General features: G+C 37.5%; 1 protein-coding gene and 1 long non-coding RNA gene across 4 annotated transcripts in view; one reads left to right on the top strand and one right to left on the bottom strand.

Moving 5' to 3' along the window:
- The first annotated feature begins 1433 nt into the window (after positions 1-1433).
- The window catches only part of Rab30 (RAB30, member RAS oncogene family), a 120413-nt gene continuing 96515 nt past the window's right edge, over positions 1434-25331 (top strand). Inside the window, exons 1-3 of one of the 3 annotated variants that reach the window (XM_078046774.1) lie at positions 1435-1578; positions 12779-12885; positions 13332-13405. The gene's annotated coding sequence lies outside the window, so the exon portion shown is untranslated. Of the gene's footprint in view, positions 1579-12778; positions 12886-13331; positions 13406-25331 lie in introns of all 3 variants that reach the window. The other 2 variants (XM_078046775.1, XM_078046777.1) reach the window with 2 other exon arrangements.
- LOC144377148 (uncharacterized) lies at positions 20065-23922 on the bottom strand. Its single transcript, XR_013437814.1, has 3 exons — positions 22312-23922; positions 20832-20999; positions 20065-20328 (listed from the first exon to the last, which is right to left on the bottom strand). It is a non-coding gene; the product is annotated as an uncharacterized LOC144377148 (long non-coding RNA).

Raw genomic sequence — 25331 nt, 5'->3', positions numbered from 1 at the left:
TAAAGAAAAACTTCCCTGGGATAGCCTATAATTTATTTTTACTTATGGCTTTGTTTTTTTTAGTTTTTCTACATTGATCATATATGACTTTTTTAAAAATGTGCGTTTCTTTTTTCTCTCTATTTAAATCACATATTACTTTTGAAATGGAAAAGGAGAATTGGAGTTGTGGTTCAGTGGTAGAACGCTTACCTAGCACGCACGAGGCACTGGGTTTGATTCCTGACACCACATAAAAATAAAAGTAACGTGCCTATCTACACTAAATATATATACATATATATGTATGTATATACACACACACATATATATAGCTATATTATATATTATAGTTATGTATAATATTATTTTTATATACATATATATAAAGGAAAAGGAAACCAAATTTTACTTTTATTAAAGATAAATTTTCCATGCTATGCTCTGGGAGACTAACATTAAATTATGTCCCCATAATTTGGATGTTTAATTGATTCAATCCCATAGGTGTTGAAGCATAATTAAAGTATTAGAGTAATTTCTAAATATAATCTGTAGATATGTCTTAGGGTACACTGTTAGTATTCCCTTCCAGATTGTCCCAACTAATTGGCAGATTTGATATAATTTTCTGAAAGTTGCAGGCCAAGATCAAAACTAGGTCCCAACTGGTCATTCCACCATGAATTTAAAAGCATTAAATTATGAAGATTAAGTCTGAAATAGATTTAAAAAGGGAAAGAATCTTGATTACATGAAACATATAAGTTTAATATTTTTGGAAGCATGACTTCAAAATACTTTCTGAGAAGTTATGATCTAGGGGCTGGGTTTGTGGCTCAGTGGCAGAGCACTTTACTAGCACATGTGAGACACTGGGTTTGGTCTTTATAAATAAATAAAGGTTAAAAAAACAAATAAATAAAGGTTAAAAACAAAAGTTTTTAAAAAAGACTTAAAAAAAGAAGTTATGATCTAACTTTTTAATAACAAAAATTATATATAGGTTAGTTATCATATTCAGCCCTGAGTTTCTGTTTGGTTCTTTCAGGTTCTGTGCATATGTATGCATGCGTGTGCTCTTAAAAAAAACCAAAAACCAAAAAACAAAAAAACTCTTTTAATTGCACATTTGTGTCTTGAGTTACTCTGGAGTGAGAAGCCCCTTCCTTACTCCCAATCCCAGCTATACAGGTATAATATGGTGTCATGGTCTGGCTCTCAGTGAGAGGGCATGAGTGAGTGCTGAGCTATGGCCTGGGGCCATCTCAGAGCTGGCCCTTGAGTCTGCACTAGACTCACCAAGGAAGGGATCTCAGACCTTGGAAGTACTTGCCCTGCTTCAGGGCCATCTGAAATCCTCACACAGGGACAGGCTTCTCTGAATCATGGAGCAATTCCAAACTGCTTATATTCATAACAGCAGGGCCCCCATCCATAGGGGTTGGGTTGCCGGGGCCTGCTGGGTAGCAGGCTGGGCAGGTTCCAGACTTTCATTTCAGTTGCTGCCTAAGATATATATGTCGCACAGCTGAGCTCATGGGTACTCCAGTGTGTGTGGATGTCATCTGTACTGAGAAGCCCAGCTGGCCTCATAGGGTGAGAGCTAGGGTGGCAGTCATGAACAGTGGGCATACAAGTGGGTAGACAGAGTGTGTGTGTGTGTGTGGGGGGGGTGTCTGGCTGGCTGGGTAAACATACTGCAGTCCCCTGAGGCATAACAACCATGGTGGGACTTAGGCAAGCTGGGTCAGAGATAGCAAAGGTGGTGGCAGTTCTTTTTCTTTTCTTTTTTTTTTTTTTTATGATTTCTAGCACTTCATAGAACTTCTAATTTTGTTCATGAATTGTTTTCCTGATTTCATTTACTTGTCTATCTGTGTTCTCTTGTAACTTCTTGAGTTTCTTTAAGATGATGTAGATTTCTGTTTTTTTTTTTTTTTTTTTAGGGTCAGTTATAAGTGTTTTGTACCTTGGTGGTTCCCTGAGTAAACTTGATTCTGGATGGGCTCTCTGGTGGGATTCATGGTGAAGTCCTTGGTGGGCTTAGCCTAGTGCCTGGATCTGCAGAGGTGGGTCTCAGACCTGCATTTTTGGGCGTGGTTCTGAATCCTGGTCCAAGGGAGCCAGTGGAGCACTGGGCTTCACTGACATGTTTCTGGTAACTGGGACCTTAGGGGGAAGCCTAGAGACTGGGTTTCAGGGATTAGATCTATAGCCTGTGTCCATGGTGGCCAGCAGGAAGCCTGAATCCACTGGGGCTGTTCTAGTGCCGGAAATAGAGCTGATCATGGGGTTCATGGGATACACCTGGTCCTGAATCCATGTGGACTAACCTCGTGCCAGAGTAAGCCTGGAGTCTGAGTCTGCATGCCTGAGTCTCTGGGGGGTGATTCTGGAATCTGGGTTCACTGGAGCAGGCTTGCAGATTCCTTGTCCCTTAGAGTGTAGGGGCACAGCCAGCCTTGGGCTAGGGCCTGGCACTGGAGAAAGCCTGGAGCCATGGTCTCTGTTGACGGGTCTGAAAGCCTTGTCTGTGAATGCCAGCCGAAAGCCTGAGTCTTTAGGGGCCAGCCTGGTGATTAGTAAGGCTTGAGTCTGGGGCTGGCCTGGATTCTGGGGCTGCAGGGACAGGCTAAAGCCTGGGTCCACAGGGACCAGCTGGGAACTGGAGTTCACTGGGGAGGGCCTGGTGCTGGGTCTAGGGGGAAGTTCAGAGCTCAGGGTATTCCCCTTCTCCATGAAGAAGGCTTAGAAGGAATGATGTGGGTAATGGGACCCTGTCCTTCCTACCTGCTTAAAGGCACCTTTCCTTAATTCTGTGCTCTACCCAGATACTATCATATCTCACCTAGATTCCTTAACTCTTGTGAAAGTATTTTTGCATGTGGATAATTGCTTAATATTCTGCAAGGGAACAAGCATTAGAAACTTGTATCCTGCCATCTTGTTGACCAACATCACTCCCAAAACCATATTACATTTTAAACATCCTTCTGTGTTCTTTCCAATATTCTGAATTTATATTCTGGGACAATATTCCCAAATTTCCACCATCAAGAAATTTTTTTATAGGGACTGGGGCTCAGTGGTAGAGCATTCGCCTTGCGCATGTAAGGCACTGGGTTCAATCCTCAGCACCACATAAAAATAAATAAAATAAAGATTGTGTCAATCTACAACTAAAATGTTGTTTTTTAAGAAAGGAAACTTTTTATGGTACAAACAGACCTTAGTCCTTGCCATCACAGATCCTAAATTTGAAAATTTTGTCAATTAAACTATACTAATTCATCATATTCATTTTGTTGTTTTATAGTCAAGAATATCTGTGACTACCCATAAGAGTTAGATCTGCCACATGAGTTGATCATTACAGGAGCAGAATATGTGAATTAGCCCATGCAGTTACCACTTGAGGTTACAGATTGTCTGAGATATACAGGAGACCTAGGTTGTAAGTCCTGGGAATACAGGGTTTTCTAAGAGAAAATAAATTTGCCCTGAACCCAGTCAAAATTATCTTTAAATCTAGATAGGTGACATCTAAATTAATGAGAGTTTAGTCTCAATTTGTTATCTTGATCTTCACCCTGGAACTAGATAATTTACTCATTAAAAAGTGTGCCTTGAGGTGGAATCAGTTTGGGGTTTTGTTTTTGTTTTTGGATAAAGTGTGAGTTCTGCTTTAAAATGTAAACTTGTAGAATTGTTTACTTCAAGAAAAGTTAGTGTCCCTAATGATTTCAGTAAGAAACATCAACATCAGAGGTGTCATCCATGTTTCTAGTCTCATCCTTGAAAATCCTGTTGGGACACTCAAGGTAAAACCTTCCCAGAAGGATAAGATATTAATAATAGTGAAGCAAGGTTAAATGCAGTTAAAGTCTGGGACTTTCACAATTCATCTTTTTATGAAGGCCTGAATCTTGAATTATTTTGTTATCATTAATTTTTATGGATAGAGCTACAGATTGGCTAGGACAAAATGTTCTCTGTCTCTTATCAGAGCCTCAAATCAGAGCTATTACCTTGGTGTCCTAAAGACTTACGCTGAATGTTCTAAGAGAAATTGTTATTGCTAGAATTACTCCTTATTACTGATTAAGAACACAGTGCTTAAGATGTTTCCAAAGATAGATTAATACTCTCTTATGGCACACCTGTGTTCCTACAAGTAGTCAGAAATCTGAGTTTACATGCAAGGTGCCTGTGCCCAGTGGTGAGATGGGAAAGATTTCCAGCAGTCTTATACATACTGTCATCTCTGAGAGTGGTATAATGAAAACAACATTAGCTTTGAACAGTCCAAAATTCAAATCCTAAATCACTTCCCAAAGTGACTAACTTTGGGGAACTGAATAATTTTGGGCCTCAGTGTCTCCATCGGAATAAATTAGATCTATAAATGATACTTATTCGTAAGAGAGTTGTGAGAATTAAATGAGAAAACAAACATTGAAAAGACTTCACAAATGAACTCTCTCTAAAGAGATTGTGGAGTTCAGAGGGACCTTTAAAAACAAGCTGTCCTCCTCATACTCTTTGGTGTGGATTATTACAGAGTCACTAGCCTTAGGGAAACTAGATCTATGATAGTAAAAAGTACCCCAGTTCACCAGGTGCAGTGGCACATGCCTGGAATCCCAGCAGCTCTGGAGTCTGAGGCAGGAGGAACCCAAGTTCAAAGAAGCAACTCAGTGAGACTCTGTCTCTAAATAAAATATATATATATATTTTAAAATGAGAGAGGGAGGGAGAGAGAGAATTTTTTTTAATATTTATTTTTTAGTTATGGGCGGACACAACATCTTTGTATGTGGTGCTGAGGATCGAACCCGGGCCGCACGCATGCCAGGCGAGCGCGCTACCACTTGAGCCACATCCCCAGCCCAATAAAATATTTTTTAATAAAAGGGATTGGTCATAAGACAAAAGGGGGTGCTGGGGATGTGACTCAATGGTTAAACACGCCTAGGTTCAATTCCTAGTACCCCCCCCAAAAAAGTACCCAATTCCTCCCCTATCTCCTTTCGCACCAGATAGATCAGAATTTTAGATTCTCTGTAAAGCAACCAACTGTTTTTATCAAAGAATAGGTAAGTGGAATTTTTCTGGAAATGTATGCTTTGGTCAAAGGAATTAAAAGAGATATTTATCGAGTTCCTACTATGTGCAAGGCATGAGTGAGAAGAGTATGATATAGTAGTTCTGAGCATGGACACTGGTAGGTGATTTTGTAGATTTTGCCTCTTACTATCTGCAGAATCTGTAGGCATGTTAGGTTTTCCATGTTAAAATTGAGATTATAATAGTACCTGTTATAAGGATTAAATGAGATAGTCTTTACAAAGTTCCTTTAGTAGAACTACGTGACATGTACAAAATTCTATGTTTGATAAATTTATTTTGATTGTGTTTAATGTTTATTTTATTTATATAGATCTTAGTCCCCCACCCACTAGATTATAAATCCCCCAAAGGATGACTGGATCTTGGAAAGGGTAGGGGGAAGCAACCCTTCTCTTCATGTTGGCTAGTGTCCATACCCCTGCTCTGTGGTAAATAGTATCTTGTATACTTCACACATTTAATTTCCACCTTTGGATATAGATGTGAATGTCTTATTTTTTTTAATAGATGATTGCTGAGAGCCACAGCCAAGTTGGAATGAAGCATGGCATTTTTGCCAGAAAGGAGTGGCTGAGAGGTGATATCAGCAAGCCATTGAGATGATGATGGTTATGTTAAGCTGTGTATTCAATTGTATATTAGATGCCTGCTGTCCGCCCCAAGCTCCTGCTACTTTGGAGTTCTCCGGGGATTCCTGGAGAGTTCGGGTTGGTTGGGGAGGTGCCGGAGGAGGGATTTCTGGTTGGTGGTTCCTGGATGGGCCGCATGGGTGGAGTTGGCAGAAATTGGAGAATAAAGGGGTTCCTGTTTTGAACCTACAAGTGCGTCGTCGTTGCGGCTTGGTTATTTTGTGCTCAGCCAGACTGCCGCAGATGATGGAGCTAAAGCCCAGAGAAGATAGGTGCATTGCCTAAGGTTGTATAGTATTGGAGACAGAATTCAATCTGGTCTAATGCAAAATTCCATACTCATACACCTTAATTATCATGGAAGGGAGAATACAGAACTTGTTTGGTGAATATATTCTGCTTGTCAATTTCTCTTCTCAGTTGTCCCAAAGTGTTCATCATATTTTTTTAAATATTTATTTTTCAGTTGTAGTTGTACACAATACCTTTATTTTATTTATTTATTTTTATGTGGTGCTGAGGATCAAACCCAGGGCCCCATACATGCTAGGCGAGCACTCTCCCACTGAGCCACAACCCCAGCCCCCAGCATATATTTTTTAGCTGTAGATGGACACAATATATTTATTTATTTTTTTTTGTGGTGCTAAGAATGAAACCCAGTGCCTCACACATGCTAGGCAAGTGCTGTACCACTGAGCCACAACCCAGCCCAATATATGTTTTCCAGATAATAAGAGAACATATATTCAGTATTGTGCCTGTGATTAAAAGGTGTAAAAGCATTCATTCTACTTAGCTTTAGCAAATACAAACTAGGTCAGAGAAAAAGAAAAAAACAATCATTAATAATTATATTCATGGGATGAGGGGAGACAAAGGAGTGGCAAAGATGAAAGGAGAAAAGAAGAGGAAGGGAAGAGAAGCTATTTTGCTTACTAAAAAATGCTATAAACTTAATTTACAAGAATGATGAACACAAACATGCAGGAAGCATCCTAAGAAACATAGAATTAGCTTCTGCCTGGAGGAAAAAATAGGTTGACAGAAAAACATGTCACAGACTCCCAGGATCAACATCAACAGACTCAGTTTCAGTGCAGCATAGGAGGCATCTCAAGGATACATGTTATTCAAGCCAGATATTGATAAAATAAGAAGCAAGAGGGAAAAGAAGACTTGGGACCCAGTGGTGACTTTCAAGTAAGTCTGATAAATTAGCGGCTTTGGGACTAGGTTTTGAAAAATTGCTATTTAGAGTACTAGTGAGATTATTTCATAAGAAGCAGAGTATAATGAGAAGGGAAAATGGGGAAGATAGGACTGATGTGAAATAGGAAGAAGGAAAGGAAAAAGGGAAGAGAAAAATGGGATTAGTGGAGAAGCATATTAAATATACAGATTTTTTAAAAGTGAGGTTATCAGTCAGATATTTTAATTTGCACAAGGACAAGGCTGGCACTACATACTGAGAATGCAGAAGAATAGAAAAATCAGCAACTTTCTAGATGTTCACAAAGTACCGGTTACTTTAGTAACAAGTCATATACCTTTTTTTAAATTTATTTTTTAGTTGTAGATGGACACAATATCTTTATTTACTTTTATGTGGTGCTGAGGATCAAACCCAGTGCCTCGCATGTGTGAGGCAAGCACCGACAGCTGAGCTATAGCCTTTTTTTATTTTTAATGTTAGCAACGTTTGAGATGAGGATTTCAAGTTTGAGAGATTAACCACATCTCATTGGCAGCAATCAGGGATATCTAAACCAGGTCTACCTGGTTAAGAAAATGGACTTTCTTTCCCCTTTTCTCCTTATCTTCCCTTCAATTTTCATAGGATTAAAAAATGCATATATATATGTGTATTCAATTATAAAAATAATACATATTTATTATAGAAAATGGGAAAACATTGTTAAGATAAAAAATATGATTTGTCAGGTGTATGCTATGTTAAAGAAGTCCAAGGAAGAACATCTTAAAATTCATTACTAAAGTATATATTTTAAAGAAACTGCTCTTAACCCTTTTCTTAAGGAAAAAAAAAAGAACCCTGCTCTTGTACTTTCATCAATACTCAGTGTCATTTTTTAAAAATGCCAATCTGATAAATGAAAATAGGCACTCCTTGCTATTTTAGTTTCTATTTCTCCAGTACTCCTGTGGTCTTGTGGTTCTTCATGTTTTTTATCTTTTCTACTTTGTGCATGTGTGTCACACTCTGATATCTGCTTTTCATTTTCTTTTGAAATATTTGTTTCCTATTGATTTGTAAATTATATTAAGAATATTAATTTTGCCACTTATACATAGTCAATATTTTTCCTAGTTTTTCTTCTTTTGTTTATAGTGTGATTTAATATTATAAAGCGTTTCATTAAGGAAGCAAATCTACTGAGCTTTTGCTTTGTTGTCTTTTTTTTTCCCTTGATTTCTTCCTTTTGGCCAGGCCCTACTCCACCCCAAGATTGGCTAATATCTCTTCTAATGAAGGTTTTGAAGAGGGAAGGGATATGAATTGACTCAGAGGAAGAGGGAAGGGATTTGGTATTCAATGCAATGATGGGGCTAATGTAGCCAGAAGCAGCGATGAGGCTCACAGAGACTAGCAAAATAGATATTGGATATCAGTCTATGAAAAGCAGATAGGGAGAGGAAAATAGATAGGACATTGGGGGCCTTGAAGGCTGGGCCACAAAGCCTTGTATTGGTTTGTTTAACAGAAAATAATGATTCATGCCAACTTCTCCCAAAGCGGAATCCCAGGTGGAAAACGACACTATATAAAGATAAGTTTGCAAGGAGTTGTCCAGATGTAGGGAGACAGAAGAGCTTGGATGCTGTTGCTACAGTCTAGGCCCCAGGTGGATGTCATATCAAATTGGCAGAGCAGGCTGGAGAAGTGAAATGGAAGAGACAGGTCCAAGACATGTTTCTCTATCGAAAACAACAAAAAATAAATAAACGCATCAAAAACAAATCCATTTACTTTGTAACTTAGTACACTAACAGGCATACAAAAGAGAAAGTTTAGGATGTCTCTGATGTTTGGAAAAGAAGGAAAGATTTCTGTGTTTCAAGGATAGCAGCAGGGAGATTTGGAAGGTCAAACCACTTTCAGGAGTGGCACAAAAGGAGAAATCTAAGCTTAATGTTTGGACACTCTGATATTTGGTGTTAATGGAACATCCACAAGCCAAATATCCTCAAAAGAGGAGAGAGGGCAGTTCACTAGTCAAATGAGGGAAACTTGAAATCAGACCTTGATTCTCCCTTCCCTAACACATGACTCTGAGCAAGGCCTGTGCCTGAAGGGAGGTAAAGCAGTTTTCTGTTAGGAATGTTTGGGAACTGACCAATCAATGAGCATAGAGCCTACAAAGGTGTAATTTTGATAAATGACAACCTCCATGTTGGTGTCAGTGCTTGGAGTAAGTTCCTGTAGGTAGGGTTGCCAAATCAAACACAGACACTCAGTTACATTTGAATGTCAACAAACAATGAAATAAATGTTGGTATAAATATGACCCAAATGTTGTAGGGTATTTCCTTATGCCAAAAAATTTATTCATTGTTGTATCTGAAATTCAAATTTCACTTGGTGTCCCACTTTGTTTTTTTATTTTTCACCTAAATTGGGCAACCTTCCCTATAAAGGGGAGATTTCAGAAATCTCCAAGAGTATGGCAGTTTGTACTAACAGTTGGTGGCAGTTGAGAAATGAAACACAGCAGGAAATTTCAACTTCCCAAAGAAAAGATACCAATCAAGCAAGAAAAAGAGATGATAAAAACAGTGCAGATGAATTAATCAACCTGTGTTTCTTTAGCACCTGTTTTGTACTGTTGGGTACTTTGAGGATTTCACTCCAGGAGCTTAACATGATTTTTAAATTAATTCCTAAAGCAATCATTCAACAAATATGTGTTATGAACATTCTATGTGCTGGGTTCAGGCCTTAACACTAAATCCTCAAGTGAAAAGATAGTGTTGGAGCTCACAAACATAGAGGAGACTAGATAAACTCAGGAAAATCAGAGACCAATTCAAGATAGAATCTAATTGGGAACTAAGAGTGGCTTCTAAGCTTACAGGATGAGCTAGGAAGTAATGTCTCTATGTTCATGACTTTGCTTAGCTTCAAGAAGCAACCATAGTTCAAAGGAAGTAGTGATCCACTGAAGGTCATATATTAATTAAAGAACTGGTGGGGGAAGTGTGTTGAGCCAAGCTTGAGTCACTCCATAGCTCTTTCCCTGACACTCCTCTGCTGCTGTGAGAGAGCTCACATGAAATTATTTGCATTGAAATGAAAATGTAAAAGTCTGCTGTCATCACAGAAAGTATCTTTTGAAAATAAAGTGATGAGGGGCTGGGGATGTGGCTCAAGCGGTAGCGCGCTCGCCTGGCAGGCATGCGCCAGGTTCGATTCTCAGCACCACATACAAACAAAGATGTTGTGTCCGCCAAAAAATAAATATTAAAAAAATTCTTTCTTTCTTTCTCTCTCTCTCTCTCTCTCTCTCTCTCTCTCTCTCTCTCCTCTCACTCTCTCTTTAAAAAGAAAAAGAAAAGAAAAAAAAGTGATGAGCAAGAGTGTTCTTCCCCCAGCCCCCATTTCTCCTCCAAGTTCTTGAATTGTAAGAGGGATTTCTTCTGTGAGAAGGAAGAGTGCAGGTGGGTTTTCATGATCAGGATGAGAGAGAGAGTGAAAGGTTCTTTGCATTTCCTTGTGTAGAAGCTCTCTTTGTTGTCCCATTCTATCCTGAAATGCAGCAACCTGGACTCTGATACAAGTTTGACTGCTGTGAGGTCATGAGACCTCTGTGGCCCATCTGGTGGGAAACCTGGCCCCTCACCTGATAGCATCATATTCCTTTCTTAGGGTATGACTGTTACATGGCCAGACTCCAAGGGACTTGCTAATGTTTTAGAGTGTGTCACAGTTTATAAAGGGCTTTAATCCACATTCATTCTCTTTGTTACTTTGAAAAATCTCAGGGACCCAAGATTCCTGGTGGGGAATCCAAGTCTCAGAGACTCTAGGTGATGGGTCCAAGTTCACAGCATCTACAAGTGTTAGAGTCAGGACTTGGTGCTTAGGTTCTTTTAATCCTAAATCTCCCACGCTCCCCCAAATAATTGCTACTTTTTTTCCTTGACAATTCCTTGTAAACTCATCAATAAATTTTTGCTGCTGGGGATCACTGTGAACTCTTGGACATGAGAAACTATCGTCAAAAAATTTGGCCTCTCCCAAGCACTGTGGTGAATGTCTGTAATACCAGCGGCTTAGGAGGTTGAGGCAGTAGGATCCCAAGTTCAAAGCCAGCCTCAGCAACCTAGCAATACCCTAAGCAACTCAGTGAGACCCTGTCTTTAAATAAAATACAAAAAAAAGGGCTGGGGATGTTGCTAAGTGCTGAGTGCCCCTGGGTTCAATCCCCAGTACCAAAAAAAAAAAAAAAAAATGGCCTCTAACACATATCATCTTTCTTGGATAATTAAAAAAACTATCATTTACTAAACATATCATTGTGCTATTCAATCATCACTATAATCATATGTGTGTATGTAGATATATGTATGTGTGTGTATATAGTGTGTGTGTGTGACAGAGAGACAGAATGAGTGTGTTCAAGTACACATACTAGTAATTGATTGAGCCAGATTTCTAGCATTTTAGCCTAGTCTGTCTCTAAAGCCACTATTACAGACCTTAATTTCCTCTGTGTTCCTATCTTTGGAATCCACAAAGTAACATTTAAATATGCTTTCATTTAAAAATTTTTTAATTTGTTTCCTACTTGTCCTATTGTAGACATAAAAGAGAACAAAAACTATGATCCCCAAAAGAACTTTCAAATTTGGACTTTCTTTCACTAGTTGACCAAGAACAATCATTTGCAAATTCATTTTAGGTTCATGTTTATATTTCTGCTGTAGTTTAAAAAATATATTTGTTTAAACTAAGATCTCCAGAACTTAACTACTGATTTATTCAGGCTTTAAACCTGTTCTCCTCTAAAACAATATGAGACCTGCTTATCCCCAATAAGGTTACAGTCTTTCTGTTGCCTACCTTTGATAAACAATCTACCACCATTTCTCAATTAGATGTGAATGGCCCATTTTTTGAATTTTGGGTGAAATTTTCAGGGTTGACCTCTCAAGGAGGGTTCAGATTTTTTGTTTACATCCTCTTTCAGTGAGGAGGGACCTGTGTTGATTTTCCTGAAGCTTTAAGATGAAGAAGGAAGTAGCAATGAAGATAGGGAGATGGGGGCAGGAATTGGGGCTGGTGCAGTTCCTGACCAAAAAGATCCAGAACAGAGCCTCTGTGTGCTCAATCTCTCCACTTATTTGATTAACAAATATTTACTAAGCACCTACAATGGCTACATGTTAGCCTTATGGGGACTCTGGCCATACCTTCCTAGCACTGGGCTAAACAGACAAGTTAACAGGCCATTTCAGGTTCTTCTTACACAAAATGCCTACCAGGCATACCAAGTCATTATTCCTGATCTTCACATTGAGGGCCATTGACTTTTTTATTTTAATGCATATATTTTGAGCTTTTTATTATTTGCTTAGTGATGTACTAAATATTTTTATATTTGTCATGTAAGACTATTTCCTTGTCTATGAAATAGAGGCAACAATGGTAGCTACTTCATGGAGTTATAACATATGAAATGATTATAACAATGATTATAACAATTTGTTGAGAGCAACCCTGTGCCAGGCATCATGGTAAACATAGTAATTATTTTATTTAATCCTTATAAAAACCACAAGGTAGGGCTGGGGTTGTGGTTCAGTGGTAGAGTGCTTGCCTAGCATGTGTGAGGCACTGGGTTGGATTCTCAGCACCTCATATAAATAAATAAAATAAAGGTCCATTGACAACACACACACACACACACACACACACACACACACACAAGGTGGGCACTCTTTTTTTTTTTTTAAAGAGAGAGTGAGAGACAGAGAGAGAGAGAGAATTTTAACATTTATTTATTTTTTCTTAGTTCTCGGCGGACACAACATCTTCGTTTGTATGTGGTGCTGAGGATCGAACCCGGGCCGCATGCATGCTAGGCGAGTGCTACCGCTTGAGCCATATCCCCAGCCCAAGGTGGGCACTCTTGTTAGTCTTATTTCACAGTTCAACACACTGAAGTACACACTGGTTAAGTAAATTGCCCAAGGCCACAAGGAAAATAAGTGATAGAGTTTGGACTCTGATCTAGGTTGGTCAGGGGTTAAAGCTGTGTACTCAACTCCTTATCCATGGTGTTTTCGTAATGAAGCTATAAAAAGATTCTAATGCATGGTTTGGTAATGGCGACTCTTTGTTTTCAGTCTTAAATCCTTTTTGCAATACCATAGACAAACAGTTTTAAAAATAAAAACTTGTAATTTTCTTTGCTAAACAACATTGAACAGGATCATTTTTGATCAAACAAATAGAAAATTGGGACCAACCGATGGAGGCTTAGGATCTAAAGTAAATACATTTCCATTGCCTGCTCCTCTTTGCTTTTCATTCACTTTTGTTTTCCTTTCTCTGTTTTAAAATAGGCTTTGGTCACCTTTGGGAGAAACTTTGTAGGAGAAAAAATTCATCAAAAGGCAACACTTAGACCCAATTAAAGGTGAGAGAAAATTAATATTTATTCAACTCCTCTCTATGCCAGTCATTAAAGATATGTATAAGATTTATTGACCACCTCTCTGTTAGTGCAACTGGCTGTTGCTGCTGCTGCTGACCCATCGAACTTTCACCACAATATTGCAAAATGAGGACGCAGAGCCTTAAAGAAGTTAAGTAATTTGCCCAAGGTCACATGACCAGTTGTTGACACAACCTAGTTTCCAACACAGGTCCATCTGCTTTCAGTCTGTGCTATTTCCATTACATCTTTCTCCTTTGCTCAGGCAATGCTAGGAAAGGAATTCTCTGAGATTCTAAACTGATATGCCCAAGTGCTAAGTCCCAGTTGATAGACTCACTCCTTCCCACATCTTGTTTTCTCATTGGCTGACATGTGTTTTCAGAGAAGGGGGCATTAGGGAGATCAATAAAAGGATGTTTTTCTTACAGAATCAAGAAACGAAGCATTGCTTTAAGTGCTATTCTGGAAAATTCTCAGTAGCTTCCAAAAATGCCTCTTAGAAATTGTTGATTGCTCTGGAAAGTCTAAATACTACAGTTTTCCAGAGCTAGAGGCTTTGCAGTGTTTGTGTACCACAGAGGCAAGTCATTTGAATTGATGGGATTCACATACTACTTTGACTTGTGACAGGAATCCTCCGGGAGCAAACAGGCAGGGCCCTAACTCCTGCTTTCAGCAGTCCAAATGGAGCTAGAAACAGGAGGTGTCTAATGAAATGTTTCATAGCTTAAACTGCAAAGTCAGTCTCATATTGCTCCTATCAGCTGTGTGAAGAAGCAGGTGTTTTTAGAACACTTTAAATTATTCTCTTGTGCCCTGGAAAAACCAAACAACATCAAAGAAAATGGCTTGCTCTTGAATTCTGTAGCTGTAGTTGTTAACCATCCCCATCCTGATTTTTGCTTCTTAAATTGCTTAGCATGATGAAGTCATAAAACAAATGGTCTGCTTTTTAGAAAAGACAGCAGGCTCTAACATTTGCATCTAATAAATATCTGATTTCTTAAAGGAAATCATCTAACTGTTCGTGTTCATAAAGTTAGTCAACACTTATTATATTCCAGTCATGTGGTAGTGGCTAATGGTAAAGTTATGGCTGGCTTCTACCTTCAAGAAGCTTTCAGTCTTAATATCTAGCACAGACTCAAGTGCTACTCAGAATACAATGGGGTATATTTTACAACTGATCTACTTTCAAGGCAGGCTGCAGGGAGCTGGTGCCAGGTAAGCCCGGCTTATATCCCTATGGCTTCTTAATGACCAGATACTCAATCTCATCAATCACCACCCCTCTCAGATATAAACAGTGTCATCTCATTTCATTCTCGGCTTTGAAATGCAGGACCAGATTCAGAAATCATCAAGGGGACCTACCATAATTTGCTTAAACATTGCTCTGTTATTTTTTTAAAAAATACATATACCTTGTAGAAAAAAATCTCCAACAGAACTGAAGAATATAGAGTGTAAGTCTCTCTACCAACCTAGTACCTGTTCCTGGTTTACCTCCTCAGGGGCAACTGCTCTCTTCAATCCCTTGTGTATCACTCTAATAAGATATTTTGACACTTAATACGTATGTGTATATGTATTTAAATTTTATAAAAATGATAGCTTACTACATGTGCTGCTCTGTACTTAAGCTGTTTCTTAACTCTATTCTGGATATGTTTTTTATAATAGTAGACAAAGATTTATGTCATTCTTTTTAGTGACTGAGAATTATGTTTTATGGATACACTGCAATTTATATAACCATGACCTTATTGATAGACATTTCCCCCATATAAAAAAATATATCCCATTTCTCTTACAATGTTGCAATGAATATTCTTTCTGTGGGATAAATGAAAATACTGGGTCAAAGATATAAGCATTTTTGATAGATATTGTCAAAATTTTCCCTGAAAGGATGGTACCAATTTATATTTCTATCAACATTATTTGAGAATGTTTCCCTGCATTCTGGCCAAAACAGTGTATTTTCAAACTTTTTGATCTTTGCCAAAATAATGAAAAAAAATCTTATCCCGTTTTAATTTGTAGATCTCCTAATTTAAGTAAAGTTGAATGTCTTTTTCATTTTAAAAAGTTACTGATAGATCATTTAGTTCAGAAATTTGCCACAACCTAATCTAATCACAGAAATTTAAAGAAGTTAATAGAATAAAATGGTTAGCATGGAATACCCTATTGGACATTTGAGATACAACATGAAGAAAACAAGATCTTTGAAATATAGCTGGGTCATTAAAAGTATTTAAGCAAGAGCAGTGGACTCACATTTAGAACTGTGTTTTGAGAAGCTGTAGACAGTGCTTCTCAATGGATTGGAAGTATTAAGACTGAGAGGAGGAAAACAAATTAGTGAAAAGGTTGCTGCAATTCTGAACTAAAGCTTGTCAGAAACAATGATGATGATGAAATCAATTAGAAAAGCATTTCAGAAAGAGAATCAGCAAAACTCCATGACCCAATAAATGTCAATTCTAAGGGAAAAAAGACATTATGTAGACAAATGAATGAGTTAAAAAGAAAAGGAATATATGGCAGGGAATTTGGTCTCTGACATTACTAAGCACTTACTAAGGACTTTTGGTGTGTGTGTGTGTGCACATACATGAAAATTGAATGAAAATATATACATATAGTGCACTAACTTAATTTCACAGCAGCCCTAATAGAGAAGTATTATAATCCATTTAAGCATGAAAAATCCTAATTAGGCAGATAACATATGCAAAATAAAAAGCTATTGGTTTTCTCAGAAGGATTCATATCAGAATCATATCAAAGTCTGATATAGGTGGTGGCAAAATCAGTGTTCTTTACTTGTCTAAGCTACCTAGGCTTAAAAAAAAAACATTCAGGGAAAAAAATTATCTTACATCATGCAGGGAAGGAAACTGCTTGCAATGTGTGTAAACCACCAGGGATTAGTCCCTGAGTGATCCATATCATTGGTTTAGTTTAACTACCATGATTCTCGGAGGAACTGATTATAATTCACAGCTGTCTCCATTCTGGATTGTTTTTATAGAAAAAAAATGAAAAAAATAAAAACAAACAAAACCCCTACATTGTTCTTTCTTTTACTTTCTGTCATCACTCTGCAACTCATTTGGAAAAACATGTCAAATTATTAAGATTTATGATAATAAATATGTAATAGTCATATCAAAATGTTACCTGAAAATGCCTCACCAAGAAGTTAACATCTTCATTATATATATATTGACTGTTAAAAAGGATTGGGGGGCTGGGGATGTGGCTCAAGCGGTAACATGCTCACCTGGCATGTGCGGGGCGCTGGGTTCGATCCTCAGCACCACATAAAAATAAAATAAAGATGTTGTGTCCACCGAAAACTAAAATATAAATAATAAAAATATTAAAATATAATATTAAAATTGGGATTGTGAATCCATAATTAACATAACAACATTGAAAGAATAATGAGCTGATGGGGGGGGAGTCTGATTACTTGGAACTGGATGTTGCAGTTGTATGTGTATAAAAGTAGAGTCTGTATCACTGTCTGTTTTGGAGAAATCATATATTTATATTTTATTCTTAGCACTCATCAACTTGCTAGCTTCCTTCGACGCATACTATTATTTTTTATTGTCAGCCTTTTCAGTGTACAAATGCCTTTATCATTGTAACCAGCTAGTGTTTGCTGAGCCTAGTAAGCTATTTGATTGTGTGGCTGCTTGCTATTTTGTTCCCAAAGCTAATTATACACTTAATAAACTAAGTCCCTAAAGAAGACATTAAAAAAATTGTACATTAAGCCAAAAATGTAAATATTAACAATAATATTTAACTATAAATAAAGGAATATCCATTCCCCAAGATATTGGCTTACGAAGTAGAGGTACAGAAATTACTCTTTAGGAAATAACAGGAAAGTAGGAGTTTCAAGTTTGTCAAATTTGGACCAGGATAGAGAGGGAACTTGATGCCAGATCAAATAAGAACAAGAAGGAAGACAGGCTAAGAACCCCCAAAAGCTCTGATCACCTTTGCAAAAATCTGAGGAGCAAGCAGCACTGGAAGAGAAATAAAATAATTCAGTTCTTAGGATTTTAAGAATTCAGACAAGAGTGGGTTGGAGATACAGCTCAGTGGTAGAGCAATTGCCTAGCATGTATGAACCCCTGTGTTCCATCCCAATAGTGCCCCCCCCCAAAAAAAAAAAAAAGTTTAGACAAGAGACTGGAGAACAGGTCAGAATCAAACAACTTTCTAAGAGAGTTGTCCCTTTCTCAGAGTTTCTCCAGAGAAGGGAGTGAACCTTGATTATCCATGTTGCCTAGGATTCCACAGACACTTGACAGAGCAGAACAGGTGTAGTGAATTGAATAAATGGATAGAATAGGGGGTTCTCTACTGTTGGAAGTAGCTAGGAAGTTGGACTGAACCTGAGTATCATGGGGTTAAAGAAGACATTTGATTGTATTCATGGTCCAATCCAGCTAACTTTGATTCTTATATTCTAAGGTTTCCAAGAAGTTTGCAAATCTTTAGCCTAATGTGGTCAGCTTGTTCTCTGCCATATATTTTACCTCCATAATTTATTTCCAGTCTCTCAGACATTGCCAGTGGGAATAAAAGTCAGTCTACAATTGATGAGGAAAATTCTGGTATTAGGTTTGCAGACTAGATACATACAACTCAGCTCCATGAAATATGCCCATTAGAAATGCATGCACATGTGCATCAAAAGACTCAAACAAGTATGTTCATACTAGTATTCAGCATTCTTCATAGGAGGGAAAGAAAGAAAACTAGAAACAACCAATATCACCACAAACAATAGAGTGAATAAATAAATATTGCTGTATTTTTACTATATAATGAAGAAATCAACCCACAACAACATATTGAGCCAAATAATGTATTTATTTATTTATTTTCAGTACTGGGAATAGAACCTAGAGCCTCACACATGCTTGGCAAGCACTCTACCACAGAACAGTATTCCCAGCCTCTTTATATTCTCTTTAGCATTTCTAAAATACCCTTTATTTCAGGTAGTCTCACTTTTTGCCTTTTGCCCTCACTAGAAGGTAACTTCCAAAAGGGAGGGAGTTTCACATTTTGTCACTGCTGCATGTGCCATGTTTAGAACAGTGCAAGGGACACAGTAGACATTCCATTGGTGGTTGTTGAGTGCTTAATGAATTGTACTTAGAGTAAAATCCATAGTCCTGGCCTAAAAAACCCTGCTTAATTTGTCTTCTGCCAGCCTCCCCACTCTCATTTCCACCCCTTTCATTTCTCTAAACATATCAAGCTGTTTTTCAATTCAGAGAACATTTGCTCTCTCCTCTGTCGAGAAAGTTTTTTTCCAGCTCTTCACATTCCTCATTCTTCTCCTCAGAATGGTCCGCTCTGACCACTCTAATTGCCTCCCCCCAATTACTTTAAAAAAATTTTTTAGATGTAGATGGACACAATACCTTTATTTAATTTGTTTATTTTTTACGTGGTGCGAGGGATCGAACCCAGTGCCTCATGCATGCTAGGCAAGCACTGTACCACTGAGCCACAACCCCGGCTCCCCAGTTACTTTTTTTTTAATATTAATTTTTTAGTTGTAGTTCTAAACAATACCTTTATTTTTATGTGGTGCTGAGGATGGAACCCAGGGCCTCGCATGCACTAGGCGAGCACTCTACCACTGAGCCACAACCACAGCACCCCCAGCCCTCCCCCCGCCGTTATTTTTTATACATTTTCCTGCTTATGTCTTTCATAGCATTTATCACAATTTTCTTGTTAATTGATTTGGTGACATATTGTATTTGTTTTGCTTTTTGTCTATCTATCCTCATTAAACGTAAGCTTCACGAGGGAAGTGGCCCAGTCTATCTCGCTGATGTATTTCCAAGATCTGGCACAGGCCTGACACATATTTATTGTTCAATAGTGTCTACTGAATTAGTAAATATAATTTAAAAATGAATAAATGAAGAAAGCAGTTTTTTTGGTGCTCAGGGTAGGATTCTAATATTTACAAAGAACCATTGTAAACTAGGTGTGCATGCCTCTAATTCCAGCGATTTGGGATTAAAAAGTCAAGGCTAGCCTTGGCAGGTTAGCAAGACCCTGTCTCAAAATAAAAAATAAAAAGGGATAGGGAAGTAACTCCATGGCAAAGAGCCCCTTGGTATTCTGACCAGTTACTCAGAGAAAAAAAGAGCAAATGCGGAAATAGTCCACCTGCACCAAATGGACTCCCTTTGTTGTACTAATCAGAAATGGTTGGCGTGGACCATTAAGGACGGCTGGCCTTTGAGCCCCAGTAATTTCTGCTTAAAACAATGATGGCTTTGTGGGAAGCAGAATGGGAGGGCGGCTTCCTAGTTAGGGGCAAAGTACACTGTGTTCCACTAGTCCATTTATTTTATTGTCATTATATGTATAAGAGCAGTTTTCACAATAAATTAAAGTCAAGTTTAAAGGGGAGAAAGATGCCACAAAAGAGAAAAATGCAACTAGCAGTGGAGAAGTTGTAGAGGCAGAGGGCCATGCTGTTTTGTTGAGGATTAAGCCACTGTGCTTAAATGGCCCCAATAATAATCTTTCATGGAAAGTATGTTATTTCCATTTAACAGATGAGAGAAGAAAGGTTTAGAGAAGTGAAGGCTTTATTCAAGTTCACAAAGAAAGTAAGTTGAAATCCTGATTCCATTAATGCCAAAGCTCATACTTTTTCCATCTTAACTGAGATCCTATCCCCTCTTCCTCCAGATGAACAGTCCTGGACCCCTAGAGCTGTGAAGCCGAAGATAATTATCAGAGTTCCTTTTGCAATGCTCTCATGGTGCATTTCTCTCCATTCTCGGTGATTAACACAGATCTTGATGCATGGCTGACTCTCCAGTAAGGGCATTCTGAATTTAAAGAACAGAATGAACAAATGAGCAAAGGAGATGTTTTAAACAATGTGGCTCCTCTTATGAATCACACTCTAAAAACAAAAAAAAAAAAAAACAGCTCCTGGGCATCTTTCTCTTGCTGTATCAGTTCTCCAGGGGCAGGATATTACCTCAAGTATCACACAAAAGACTTAGTCAAAGGAGGCTGCAGTGAGTCTGGTGTTGTGCCTCCTCTGCCTTCATCTGGGGAACACTCTGGTTATACAAAATGCAGGATTATCTTCTACTGACGTAGTTGTTACCAACAGCTAATCAATAGTTGTTAGTAATAGCTAACATTTATGAAGCACATATTAGGTAGTAGGCCCTGGGCCAAGACCTTTCCATGTCTGATTTATTTAATCCTCCAAAACCTGAGAGAAAGGCGCACCCCTGAGTGTGGGTCCAGGAGTGGACACAACTGTGCTGAGACCATTAGGAGCTATTTCTGTATACATATGTGTTTATAGTTAACTGACCCTCTCATGGACGAGCTGGAGGCAGGAAGCTTTCTGAGGCACCAGGACTTGGTTTCCACAAAAGTTAGGTTATTGTATGTACTGGCATGAGGAGACAATGAATCTGAACATGGTGTATTTCTCCATTTATTTATGTCTTCTCTAATGTCTCTGAATTTAGTCTTCTCCCTAGAGAAATACATATCTTTTGTTAGATTATTCCCAAGTAATTAAAATTTTTAATACTATCATAAATTATCTTTAAAAATTAAAAGGTATTTGTGGCTGGTTTATAAGAATGGTATTTAAGAATATATATATGTATATATGTGTGTGTGTATATGTATATGTATGTGTGTGTGTGTGTGTGTGTATAAATATATAAATATATATATTACTTTAACTTAGCTTATTAGGTCCTCCAAGGACAATCATATGTTGGAGTCTCTTATTCTTGAACTCAAAAGGAAACTTTTCATCCTCTATTAGATTTGATGATATACTTTTGTTTTGTTTGTTTTTGTAGTGCTGGGCATCAAATCTGGGGCAGGGCCTTGCTCATGCTAGGCAAATAAATGCTCTACCCCTGAACTATATTCCCAGCTCAATAATAATATACTTTTAAAAGATACCCATTACCAATTTAAGAGAGCTTTTGCTAGGTTATAAGTTTTTAAAATTTTATTATATAGATACTTCTTTTTAGTTAAACAAGTTTTCTTTGGTTCCCAACTTACCAAAAGTCTTATTTTTTAATGAGTGGATTCTAGTTTTGTCAAAGTTTTCTGAACCTATAGAAATGACCATGTTTTGATCCCTTCTGATAGTTAAGGTATAAATTACATTTTTGACTTTTTAAAATTTTAAACAAAATTTGTATTTCTGATACAAATACAGTTTGGATTTTGCATATTTTGGATTTGATTTGCTAGTATTTTACTTAAGATCTTTGTATCCATTTTCAAAAGTGAAATCAATCTGTATATCCTATTTAATATTCTCATCAAGTTTTCAATGCAGATTTTACTATCTCCATTTCTACTTGTGACAAATAAGAGGTAGAATAATTGGTCAAAATCACATATAGCTAATTGGTGACTGTGTCAGGATTAGAAGTCAGGTCTGTTTGAACACAAAGCATGCTTGTTTCCTCAAGTCACGTAGCTTTCATGAACATTTATCAAGTTCCTTAAATCAATCCCAGCTCCTCAACGTTTCTAAAACATAGGATTGAAGAGGGATTATGATAAGGGTGATAACATCAGATAATCTTAGGAGACTATGCTGATATTTTCATTCACCAAAGCCAATGAGAAATCATTCATCTGCATCTGAGAAGAAAAATGTGAAGTCAGAGCCCCGTTAGTTAGTTATCTATGCAATTCCATAGGAATCAATTTTGCAAATAAGCATGAAAAAGGGGAAAGTGCAGTAATATTGTTTTATTTAAAAAATATGATATTTGGGGCTGGGGATGTGGCTCAAGCGGTAGCGCGCTCACCTGACATGCGTGCGGCCTGGGTTCGATCCTCAGCACCACATACAAACAAAGATGTTGTGTCTGCCGAGAACTAAAAAATAAATATTAAAAAATTCTCTCTCTCTCTCTTAAAAAATATGATATGAAATCATTCAGTGATCAAAGGTAATCCAAATGACAGGAATTCAATTACTCCAGCTAAAAAATATGAATCAAGACAGATACCATAATGTAACATCCAGAAAAATTGTTAGGATAAAGGAAACTATTGATTATGTATGGACTAACTTCAGGGGAAAAAATTCCAAAACACATTTCAACTCTTGAATTGAATAGATAAGAGAACACTTCATCAACACAGAGGAAGGATTCTTGATGTCATATAAAATATGTACTCAAACTCACTACTCATTTTTATAAAACTTGGAGAAATGTGTTGAACTGACTTTGTAGGCTATAGGCCATGAGATTTTGAATGGGTGATATCTTCATTTTTTAAGGTGTCCCAGTGGTATCTGTGATTCTTGACAATTTCTCATGCTTTATTCAAAGAACTTTTATAGATACTTGCTCATAAGTTATTTCATATAATTAATCTTCATCTGTCTAAAGTGAATGAGGCCAACCCCCTTTTATTGTAGATATGTGGCAGACACTGTAAATAACTCTCTCACTTCTCTAGGTTTGTGCCAATATTGTTGTCTTGGTACACTACCTGCTGTAACAAACAATCCCCACATCTCAATAATGCAACACAATAAAAGTTAATATCCGGCTCATGTCACAGTCCAGTGCAGGATGGAGGTAGAGAGATAAGCAAAGAGCTCCTTTCACCTAATGGTTCTGCTCAGTCTTCTGGCAGACAAGGGAAGAGAGCATGGAGAATTACAAGGGAATGCCTTAGAGGACAGGCCTAGAGGTAGTGCTGATCACTTCTGCCCCTATTTTAATGGCTAGAATGGTAATGTGATCATGCTAACTATAAGAGAGAGGCCAGGAAATGCAGACTTTCTGTGTGGTCAGGAGGAAAAGGAAAATCCTTTGGTGAACTAGTTAGCCTTTACCCACTAGCATATTGAAGATTAAATTAAAGTTTATAAAGATTTTAGCTTGGCATCTTTGTGCACATAGTGAGGGTTTAATATTATCACATTATATTCTCCTCAGTGAAGTGGATATAATATAATATTAATCATTCTCATTTAGATGAAAAACATGCTCCAAGAAGTTGTTGCTTTCCCAAGTTGCATGGCTAGTAAATAGTACATCTGGGATTAAATCTAGGAATCTAGGTCCACTCTTTTAAAAACTAGAATATTCCTCCCTTCCTCCCTTCCTCTCTTTCTCTCTTTCTTTCTCTCTTTCTTTCTTTCTTTACCAGGGATGGAACCCAGGGCGCTTAACCACTGAGCCACATCTCCAGTCCATTTTATTTTTGAGACAGTGTCTCACTAAGATACCTAGGGCTTTGCTAAATGCTAAGGCTGGCTTTGAACTTGATATTTCTAGATTTTAAAATATAATTTTAATTAAATCAAATCACATGGTGGACTATTGTTTCAAAAAAATTGCTGGGGGGAGGGTAAAACCCTGTAAGTTAAATATAACAAAAACAACAAAAAATGCTGAAAAAGTATCCAAAACTATTATAAAGTTTATCAGAAACATTAATTTATATTGACTATCCACCAGGTATAGAAACCTAAGTATATATTTAAAACGAACAGAAAGAAAAAGGAAATCTAAGTATATTTTACCATGAAATAAACTAATTTCAACTTCACTCTGTCACTTCCAATTTTTGTATGCTTTTCATAATTCATATCCTAGTACTACCATAGTAGTAAATATGTATAACTTATGAATATATATATATGTATATAGAGTATGTGCTCGAATTAAATATACTGATTTAGACAAAGCCTTTTCACCTTTTACCAGTTGGGAGTTTTAACCTATGAACACAGTGGTGATTAGTACAGAATAATCATGCAGTAAGAATTACTTACACAATTAATATTTAGGTTTAGTCCCAAAGCTCAAGGAAGTACAGCAATTCTGATGCAGACAGATATCATTTAAATGTGACTCCCACCATTTCACTTCAAGTAAACAACATTAATCTGGTCTCTCTGGAGACAGTTTGTCTGTGATTATAATGCCAGATATAAAAGTCAGTCATATTGACTTGAAGAATCCTAGAAAGCTCTCCTTCTAATCTTTCTCTTTTAGTATGACTTGAAGAAAACCAGAAAGACTTCCCTTAACCCGTCCACCAGCAAAAGCCCCTAACTCATTCCCACCTAAAGTCTTACTCTGAGCACTGATTTCTGTGAAGGAGACTGCCCTCACTCTACCCCTCAGGGTTGACCCTTTCTGCTCTGTGCTCCTAAGCATCTGGGATAAACCTCAACAGTTTGAATGTACACCCTTGTTTATGTGTCTGACTACCTGCTGAATAACATGCTCCAGTGGAGATAAGGGCTACTTTATTCATAGGCTTTGAAGTTAGACAGTGTAGACTGTATGGGCTCTGACATGTTACTAAGTGCCTCTCAGTCTGCAGTCTCATTTATAAAGTGGGTAAATACTTCTTAGGCTGTTGTGAGCACTAAATGAGACAATATGTAGTTTAAAAATGTTTAGCTCATTTTAGGTGTTCAATGAAAGTTATTGCTATTTTCTTCTTCCCTCCTACCCAATACAATCATTGCCTTTTTGAATTTATCTTAACTGAAAGAATGAGGAATAAATTACCGTATTCATGTCCTGTGATCTCTTATAACATAGGAGTTTTCATTGAATAATGACTAATGGTTTGAGTGTGTTTCCTATGTCAGGAACTGTGGTATGTGCTTTCTATTCATTTTTGAATAATCCTCACAACAACCATTTGAAGTAAGTACTGCTAAAATCCCAATTCCACACCTAAGAAAACTTAGGCCTAGTAGCTTATCTACAGTTAAATGCTGAAGCCAAGATTGGAATCCAGGACTTGAGGATTGTTGTACTGTAGAATGCTTAAAATTTAAATATCCAGA

This window comes from Ictidomys tridecemlineatus, chromosome 4, assembly GCF_052094955.1.
Source record: "Ictidomys tridecemlineatus isolate mIctTri1 chromosome 4, mIctTri1.hap1, whole genome shotgun sequence".
Taxonomy (NCBI): Eukaryota; Metazoa; Chordata; class Mammalia; order Rodentia; family Sciuridae; genus Ictidomys; species Ictidomys tridecemlineatus.
This window is presented reverse-complemented; position numbering and strand designations above follow the sequence as displayed.